Source organism: Bremia lactucae, linkage group LG12 (assembly GCF_004359215.1).
Source record: "Bremia lactucae strain SF5 linkage group LG12, whole genome shotgun sequence".
In the NCBI taxonomy this organism is placed as follows: domain Eukaryota; phylum Oomycota; class Peronosporomycetes; order Peronosporales; family Peronosporaceae; genus Bremia; species Bremia lactucae.
The window spans coordinates 2,970,380-2,976,426 of NC_090621.1; positions in this window are offsets into that span (position 1 = coordinate 2,970,380).

The window sequence follows — 6,047 nt, forward strand, 5'->3', positions numbered from 1 at the left end:
GTCGTATGTGCTGGGCATATGCGTGAACATCACGCTTGCCTTGCTTGAGTTTCAGAAGCTCTGAACGAGCTCTGAACTCAGCCCTTGGTGGTTCAGACGTCTGTTTGAGCCGGGCTTTAAAAGCCTCTAGCGACCCAAAGACGTATGGGTCGCGCAATTTAAGGCCCAATGCCCAAGTTTTGGCACGACCTCCCAAATTTGATTGAGAAAATGCGACTTGCATTTGCTCGTCGACGATCTGACGTGCCCTTATGGCATCGTCCATCTTGACAAAGCATCTCAAGAGGGAGTCTTCTTCGACTCCCCTATACTTAGAGATGTCAATCTTTAAAGTTTCGGGACGACGTGTTTGCGTCATCCCAGGTACAGGGGTCTGTACCTGTTGTAACCTCAACAATTCTGCCTGTTGAGAGCCTTGCTGATTCAGCAAGACAACTTTTTCCTTCATCTTGTAAAGTTCTTGTTGTATGAACTTGGCGATGGCTGAATGGAGGGCATCTCTGTCCAAATTGGACAGCATTGCCAAGATTGCATCGTTTCCTACGGTCGAACTCATTCGTTCGACCGCACTCCTTTCTATATCACTTAGAAAGGAGTAGCTTTCACGGGAAACGTGATGCGTATTCTCACTATCATCTAACATGTCCATGTTAGATGTGGAAAATATGGTCCTACTACGACTTGTACTGCTTCAGTACAAGTCCACTTCGCACTGCTTCAGTTGCGAGTGGTGCCTCACGTTATTTCACGTACACTAGTACGTGCAGAGGAAGACTTCTCTTTAAGGTAACTAGCTTGAAGAGGGTAAAATGAAAACTGTATTAATATAATTAAGTGTCTCTCTTTCTATCTTGTAAATGCTAACTTAATTATAATCTAATACCAAACATGTAATTTAATTCTTATCTTTATCTTATCTGTAACTCTCTCTTTGATTACCTCTACAGCTGATTAGTCTGCGGAATAAATAGAAGCAATGGTCTATATCTATTTATGGATTAGAATTCTGAATATTACTATATAAAGTAATATCCTCCAAATATTATCAACCTTTTAGATAATATATTAATTAACAACCTTTAAGTGTTAATTTCATGTAACGAAACACCCCGTTACAAATTACTTAAGTTATGCAATTGTACACCACTTGAGTGTGGTACACAATGTGAACCACACCCTTGTCTATGTGATGTCCCTGAATGACGGCCGTTACGCGAGGTATCTAGAAAGATACGCTCGCAATACAAATTTGTATCTATTTACAGAGATGGCATTCTATGATTGGTTAAAAATAGGAACTCCTATTTAAGACGATTTAATATAAATCAGTCTGAAAATTACTTCCTAGTTCACAAATGCTCACGTGAAGCTGGACTACCGCTCCCGTACGTCACTTGAACTAATGCACTTAGTTCATTGGGTGAGGTCGCTTAGGCGCCCACCAACACCAGCACTGCACGTGAGAGAAGACGGTCAAACCGCTTCCTCGCTGTGCTAAGGTGTGTGCTTAAGTAGAGCGTGGCCGCATTAAGACGTGTCCGCCTAAACTTGGTAGCGGTCCTTCCCACGATCCGCATATCTGAGCGTGTCAGTGAGGATGAGCCTCAATATCGATTGAGCTCATTTTCCCCACTCTCCGAACATCATCGGGAGGTGGCAGAGCACTTGGCTTAGGGACTTGGTGAAAAAGTCCTGGCCAGGCGCTTGATCAGTCTTCCTGAGCAAAATGTTGCTCAGTTGGAGCAGTTTGAGGCATTAGTGCTCAGACAGCGGAGAGCTGCGTCCAAAGTACGAAGCCATGCTGCGGCGGAGCCTGTCTCTCAGACTCAGGATGAGCTTAGGCGAGAGCAGACTCGGAGCGAGGCTCTCAACAGGACTGTTGAGATGCTCTCCACCCGGCCGCATCAGCCGAGGCTAATTCGAACGGACCCGCCCAAGTTCGATGGAGCCACAGCGCACACGATTTTTCACTGACTGTTAGTCGTGGAGAAATGCGGTAGGTCACTCCCATGTAGTCATCCAATGCAGATGTAGTCTGCTTCAGGTGCGGCAAGCGCGGCCATATAATGGCTTGCCGCTATGGCAGGGTCCTTGCTGGGGCGAAGACGTCCAGCAAGAGGACTCTCTTCCCAAAGGGCGATGGCAACAACCAGCGTACGAGACGCATGAGTTCCGCATCGACCACTGAGGGGTCGGGAAATGCAGGCGCGCAATAATGGCGGGATGCCCTACTGACGCGGACTCTGAAGCTACTCTAAGTTCAGAGTTGTCGAACAAATGGGTAGCAAAGTCCCTGAGGTACCGAAAATTTCGGACCTCAACCCTGCTGGTCTATAGCGCTCAAGTACGAGGCTATGACCAGGTGATGATCCTCCTAGTGGATTTGGGTGCATCCCAAAATTTTGTGAAACTCGCGGCTCTAAGAAAGAGACCGGCGATGTTTGAGTCGCTTTGCCAGGATGGCAAGCGAGAAGAGGCGACCGTTCGTTTAGCGAACGGCGCGCTCGTGAAGTCTGAAGGAGCTCAAGTTGAACTCGCCTTCATTTTTTGTGACTTCTCTTGTAAAGAGAAGTTCACAGTGCTAGGTATTGAAAGTCCGTATGACCTCTTCCTAGGCAGCCATGGTTGGCAAAGTACCAACCATGGTAGACTGGCGTACACGCACAGTTGCGAACTCTACGCAAGACACCGGAAAGGATGTGCTCCTGCGAGAGGCGTATGCAACTGATGTCGTGTCGAACACAGTTGAGGGTGCGTTGACGGGATGTCAAACGCCACCAATTCCTACCCAGCTCATGGAGACTGAGGTAGAGAAAAGGACGATGACAAGTAGTCATGCGTCGGAATGTCCTGCACAGAGCCGAGAGCCTGTGGCAGTAGACGGCGAGCTGACAGGAAGTCATGCGTCGCACAAACCGGCACAGTTTCAGAGCCTGGTGCGGCTGGTAGGGGTGCGTTAGCCAGGAGTGCAACGGCAACGCTTCCCAGAAAAGGTCGTGGTGACTCGAAGAACGAGTACCCGACAGATTAGGACGATCAAAGGCACGTCTAAACGAGTGACCTTTGGATCAGTGTCTAATAAAGAGGACGGGCCTTCGAACGAGGTGTTCGAGGCCGTCAAAGACGAAATTGCGGGGGCATCCTCAGTTGAGGTGCTCCGGCAAGTCTTCAAATCTGCCGAGGAGATAGTAAATCTGCCGGAGATGTCGTGGGATCTGCTCCTTGTCGAATTAAAGGGAGGAAAGATTCACAAAATAGTCGCACTAGTTCCGGGAGAGAACTTGGTGGACTGTTGCTCGTCGGCCACAATGGACGAGAGCGTCCTAAAAACAGACAAAAAGAAGCGGTTCGCTGCTCAAGGCTGGGATGCCTTAAGAGACAGTTTGTTCTTTGAGGATCTATGGAAAGATCGCGATGTGTTCGCAGAAGAAGTGTCAAGCCGCCTACCAGCAGATAGGGGCATCGGGCACGGAACATACCTCGCACTTGGTACCAAGTATTGCGTCACCAGGCAATGGCCGTTGTCGAAAGAACAAGTCGATTATATCGATGAGTTCTTCGACAAGCGGGCCAAGGCGGGTAATGTGCGTGAGAGCGAATCGCCTCACTGCAGCCCGACCTTTTCTGTGCGTAAAGCCACATCTGACACTCGGAATGTCTTTTCACGGCCCAGATGCCCACTCCATGACGCATCATGGAGCTCGTGAAGGATCATCAGCTTGAGATCTGTTTCATGAACCACATAGATTCTCAAGGGATCACAAGGTGACAGCTGATGCCATAACAGGCCATCGCTGTAGTTAATGCTATTTAGCTTAGCTTTCAGGTGCGACGAAAAAGTTACCTTTCGTCCACCAAAGTGATCCAACAGCAGGCGACAACGGTCGTTATGACTGTAGCTCTCTTTCATTTCATAGGCTAATGAGCTCGCCACGTGGTATGCCTTCATGGCTGCCAACGTTAACGGCTGAAATTGTGCCTTATCACTAGACACACTTTCCTAGTGTCTTACCTCGAAGACTGGTTTGCGCGATAAAGCGTCAGCCAGAACATTCGTCTCACCCGGCTCATATTCAACTTCGAAGTTATATTCAGAGAAGAACGATAGCCATCTTGCCATTCTAGGCGAGAGGTGCGATGAGTTTATTGCGGTCCGCAGTGATGCGTGATCCGTATAAACCACAAATGGTTCTGTGCCCAGAAGGTGCACACGAAACTTGACAAGGGCATCCTTTATTGTAGCTCTTTGTCATGCACGACGTAATTCAGTTCCGCGGCTTTCAAAAGCCGGGACTGATAAGAGATGACACGGTCAACGGCGTCGTCATCCTTCTGCATGAGCGCGCTTGCCGATTGCAAAATTACTTGCATCGCAGACGACGCAAAAGGGCTGATCCGCGTCTGGCAATGCCAAGACCGGTGCCTCCACAAGAAACTGCTTCATTGATGTGAACGCATATTCTTGTTCTTTTAGCCAATCCCTTCTGTGTCCTTTTTAAGGAGATCATATAATGGTTTAGTTTGCTCAGCATAATTCTTGCTATACTTATGCAAGTAATTAGCGAGCCCTAGGAATTGGCGCAAATCCTTCACATGCCGTGGGATTGGCCATTCCTTTACTGGTTTTACCTCGTCTGGGTCTGCTCTTACACCATGTGTACCTACGATGCAACCCAGCACAGGTATCTCAGGGACCCCTATGACGCACTTTTGCAAGTTGACGTACAATTGGGCGTCCTTCAAAGTCTGCAACAGATCGTCAAAGTAATGGGGCGCGTAGGCACGGTGCTGACGCATCACGTGAACCACCACTCGGTTAAATGTCGCTGGTGCGTTTTTCAATCCTTGGGGTATCACAAGCCACTCCCAAAGCATACCGCTTGGGGTGCTTACTGCCGTTTTGGCTACATCGGACTCTCTCATGAGTACCTGATAGTAGCCATCCTTCAAATCCAACGCGGAAAAGATAGTTGACTTTCCCATGGAGTTCAGCAAGACATCTTTTCGCGGGATTGGCGTTTGTGGCGGTATGGTCGCCGTGTTCAGCTTATTGTAAGCATGAACCACGCGCTATCCACCTGTGGCTTTACGCACACAAAAGATCGGGCTGGAGTGAGGCGATTTGCTCTCACGCACATGTCCCGCCTTGGCTCGCTTGTCGAAGAGCTCATCGATATAATCGACTTGTTCTTTCGGCAACGGCCATTGCCTGGTCACACAATACCTGGTGCCAGGTTTGAGGTCCATTTCGTGCCCGATGCCCTTATCTGCTGGTAGGCGGCTCGGCACTTCTTTTGGGAACACATCGCGATGTTTCCACAGAACCTTAAAAAACGAACTTGTTTTCAAGGCATCTCAACCATGAGCAGCGAAACGTTTCTTTTTGTTAGTTTGTAAGACGCTCTCGTCTATTGTGGTCGACGAGCAACAGTCCACCAAGTTTTCTTATGGAACTGGTCTGACTATTTGGTGGATCATTCCTTCCTTTAAATGGGCAAGAAACAGATCCCACGACATCTCCGGGAAATTTACCAGCTCCTCGGCAGATTCAAAGACTTGTCAGAGCACCTCGACTGATGATGCCTCTGCAATTTCGTCTTTGACGGCCTCGAACACCTCTTCAAATGTCCATCCTCTTTAATAGGAACTGAGCCAAAGGTCACTCGTTTAGACGTACACTTGATCGTCCTAATCTGTCGGGTACTCGTTCTTCGAGTCATTACGACCTTTGACTGGGAAGAAGGTGCCGTTGCTCTCCTGGCTAACGCACCCTTTTTAACCGGACCAGTGTGACATTTCATGCGACGCTTGACTTCCTGTCAGCTCGCTGTCTACTGCCACAGGCTCTCGGCTCTGTGCGGGACTATGGGACACATGACTACTTGTCATTGCCTTTTTTACTACCCCAGTCTCCACGAGCTGGGTCAGAATTGGTGACGTTTTACATCCCACCAACGCATCCTCAACTTTAGTTGACACGACATCAGTTGCATACGGCTCTCGCAGGAGCACATCCTTTTTGGTGTCCTGCGTAGAGCTCGCAACTG